This window comes from Balaenoptera musculus, chromosome 18 (genome assembly GCF_009873245.2).
Source record: "Balaenoptera musculus isolate JJ_BM4_2016_0621 chromosome 18, mBalMus1.pri.v3, whole genome shotgun sequence".
Taxonomy (NCBI): Eukaryota; Metazoa; Chordata; class Mammalia; order Artiodactyla; family Balaenopteridae; genus Balaenoptera; species Balaenoptera musculus.
In genome coordinates this window covers 56797939-56802364 of record NC_045802.1, presented here as the reverse complement: position 1 = coordinate 56802364, position 4426 = coordinate 56797939, and positions in this window count along the sequence as shown.

Here is a 4426-nt window from a genome sequence, read left to right as displayed (position 1 = left end):
TCCATGGATGAAAGTCAATAATTTATCTCTGACTTTTTGCTAAGGTCACGACTCCAATTACAATGTAAAAACGCATGAATTCCGAATGGTTTTGGCTTTGCTAATGACTACAGATTTTTTTTTCTTTTCCTGACGGCACACTAAAGATCAACTTTTTAATTCTCTGGGTCAGATATGTGGGAAATGACTATTATATTCTTCCTTTCCACATTAGAGAATGAGATCTTTGAATAAAATCCCTTTTGAACAAATGGGAAAAAAAAAAGTAGAGCTCTGTTGCATTGCAGCAAAGTTTCTTTTTCACTAAGTTTCTACATTGTGAGAGGAGGGTGAAAATCCATCACTGTGAACACTGATAAATGGGTGGAATTTTAATATTCATATTTCTGATTCAATTACTGTTAATGTGATATAAAAGGAGAAGGCAAACTATTATGTTACTTTGAGATACATGAAATACATATATATTACCTAAGGGGGATAAAATATTCTTAGAATTGTTATTGTCTTTAAATACTCCAAAAATGTTCTGATGCATTATGAAATATAAAGAAAATGAATTTATTTTAAATTTTCACTTCATTTGAAGTTAAAAGTTATCTTTGTTAATACTGATTTGTTATGGATAGTACAAAAGGAGATCAAGAATTCAGGGAAATGTATTATTATATACATTGCTTGTGAAGACAAAATTGAAAACAAATATTTACTAACCAATATTAAATTTACCAAGATTTGATGTGGGATGCAATAAAAGGGCTATAAAATTAAAATGCTTTGGTAAAAAATAAATTATATTATTCAAATGATCACATATTAAGAGAAATAAAGAGTTGTGTCAGAAGGTGGAACTTTAGGAAATATACCTAAAACAAGCACAAACTTTGGCCCCAAATTATTCACAGAAATCAGATTGGAAGCTACCAATGCCTAATTCAATGCATCAGTGTATCGGAAGTCTCTCTAATAACCTCAGGTACATTTGTCAAAAGAGTGAGGGACTTGGAATTAGGCAACCTGGATTTGAATCCTAACTTTGTTCTTTCTAGCTTTGGGAACTTGGAAAAACAATTTAATGTATTTAAGCCTAGGCTTCCTTGTCCTAAAATAAGAAAAAATACCACCTAAACAACCCTACTGTCAATTGCCTATTTGGCAGAAGACCTAGAACTGAAATGTCTGGAAACCATGACCAAGCATTCATTTTATAGATTAGCTTCTTCTGGGACATAACTGCTTATTTTTATGGTCTTTCCTCAAATTCCAGCTCAGCTGTATCATTGATTCTTCCAAACTCTGTCAATTAGTAGTATTTAAAACACCACCACAGATTTTCTTAAAACAGAGTAGAAACGTGTATTTGAATTATTTAAAAATGCAGCAAGTAACTCTATTTATTACATAAGGTTCTGCTTATTCCAAAATGTGTTTGAGGCAGCTACATATAACTTTTACTCTAAAATACACTTGGTTGATGTGCTTGGTTAATGTGCTTGGTAACGTGGTTCACTTACCATTATCTGTAGCAACCCAGGAGGTTACCAACTTTAGGTTACTTTTTTTTTTTTAATTAAGAAATACAAAAACTAAAAAAAAAAAACAATGTAAATGATTAAAAAAAGAGAATATGAGAATAAAGTAAGAATATATTTATTCTAAGTATTTAAACATGAAAAGAATACTGGGGCTCAGACTGGGCTCAGACTAATCTGATTCTACTTCTTGATGCTATCTTCTAAGTTTTGCTGATCAAAATATTGGTTCACAGACCTGCAGCATCCACACCAACTGGGAACTTGTAAGAAATGCACATTTTTCAGGTCCCAAACCATACCTACTGCATTTTATTTATTTATTTATTTTAATATTTATTTATTTGGTTGTGCCAGGTCTTAGTTGTGGCAGGTGGGCCCCTTAGTTGCAGCTCACAGGCTCCTTAATTGTGGCATGAGAACTCTTAGTTGTGGCATGCATGTGGGATCTAGTTCTCTAGACCAGGGATCGAACCTGGGCCCCCTACATTGGGAGCGTGGAGTCTGAACCACTGCGCCACCAGGGAAGTACATTTTACCCCTACTGCATTTGAGCATCCTCTCCAGTTGATTCATAAATACAAGGTTTGAGAAGCATTGCTATTTATGTAATTTACATAGGTTCATAAACTGAACAAACTATCCTTCTATTATTTTACATCTTTGTCATCATTTCATTGTTTCAAACGGCCCATGGAGTGCAATAAACTGCCAGGCAAAAAATGTTTATGCCGCAGTAACTTTAGCCAGCTTTTCTACAGAAGTAGAAAGTTGGAGCTTATGTAGTTCCATTATTTTCAGGATGTTAATCAATTAGACAAGTTGAAAAACGCCTTTCCATACAGAGAGAAAAAAAATGGTTTAACTACTGATTTTCCTGAAGTGAAAAGTCATTGAGTCCATACTAACATCTCTGTATATGAGTCTGTTCCTTCCTGAACCAGTGGTTTCTAAATATATGTAAGAACAATCATCTTTACTCTGTCCCTTTTCAACCTTTTTTCTTTCCTTTTTCTCCTCCAACATGCAAATACATACAATATGGTCAAGGAACAATAATGGATAAAGAGAATAATCTCCAAAAATGTTTCATTTCTTTCTAGATTAAAAGCCATCTTTGGTTTGATTCTTAGGCCAAATAACCATAATCATCATCACTGCAAATACTTGTGCTTAATGTAAAATGACATTTCCAATTGACTTCTCAGCGGGTTATATTTTAAAACACAGTTAACACTCAATATTTGATAGCCATCTTCTCTGCCTCTTATAGAAAAATTGCATTGTTATGCTAAATTTAAATTTGTTTTGGATTGTAGAACATCCAGTGTTAATAACAACAATAATGGCTTATAATATAAAACACTTTTTAAGCAATTATTAAATATTAGGCATAGTGATTATCAATTTACTTCCCATAGCACTGTAAAATAGTTATGATTATCCCCGTTTTATAGATGAGAAAACAAAAATTCAGAGAAGTGAAGTGACTTTCCCAAAACTTGACTCTTTGCAGATCCCTCTAACTTTAAAAGCCTTGCTAATAATTGTACTATGCCTTACCTCAACTGGAGAATTCATACCTTAGAAGGAAAAAAATATGCATCTTTCTGTATTTCCCTCAGGGCTTAAACATAGAGAACATGAAACAACTATTTGTGACTGTTCAAAAGGCTTTGCCTCAAAATATATTGGTTTGGAATTTTTATAAATAAAAAAGCATGTATGGAATTATTAGATAAATGAATCGTGTACATAAATTTTGTAAAGTCCCTATACGCATTTATCGTTTGTCCAAATATTTTTCCTTTCATGATTGAAATTTCCAAACAATAGTTTATCCTTCTGCAAGCAGTGAACTAGTCCTTCTCTTTAGTCAATTATGTATAACATAATGAAGAGAACCGAGAATAAATAGATGGTTAATATAAATTATCAAAATAGATCTAGGCTAACTGATCTAAAATAGCACCAGTGCTGCACATTTAATGCATCACAGTAGATTCGTCATAAATACTTTGTTTCACCAGCAGAACTAGAAGGAAATATGTTATTAATTTTTATTATCTATTCAACTATAATCTGCAAAGGAAGCATTAATAAACAATTTTTCTCATGTATGCACAGACTGAGAATTACCTTTTTATATATCAGTGCTTATGTTAATTTACTACTTTTGTTTAAAGTTTTATTATTATAAAAGTATATATAAAAATAATTTCACACAGCAATGTCATACAAATGAGAGTATAATCAACAAATTTGAAGAAAAATTTCAGAGGTGCTTATAAATTATCACCTACATTATGCTCATAGAAAATTATATTTATGATTGCTTGTTTTTTCTAGTATAAGAAAATCTTCCAAAGAGGGGTGACAGAATAAAAATTCATTTTTTCTAGTACAGTAGTATACTACTGCCTTTAGAAAAGAACTGGTTTAATATTCAGGAAATGATTTTAGATGTTAGCATTAAGTGCAATTGGAAATTCAGAATGACTTTATTTCTAGTAAACAATAAAAAATGTTGTATTGTGATACAATTCCTTGCTACTAAATAAAATATAATCTAGCATTTTTAAAAACTATAAAGTGCTGATTATTTTAAGCTACCTTGCAAAAAACCCTGGTATCAAAGACATTGGTACTTAAGACTTTGCATTTTAAGAACTTAAATAACAAATAATTATTTTATAATTAGTCACATATATATTTAAGATGGAATATTATTATGGAAAGTTAGGATAGATATATTATTTTACAGATAAATACATTGAAGCTGATAAAAGTTAACATATAAAACAGCATAATTAGCTCTTTGTGTCTCGTATGCTTCTGTGACAAACCAAATATACCTACACCAACCATACTACATAAAAATTATCTATCATGTG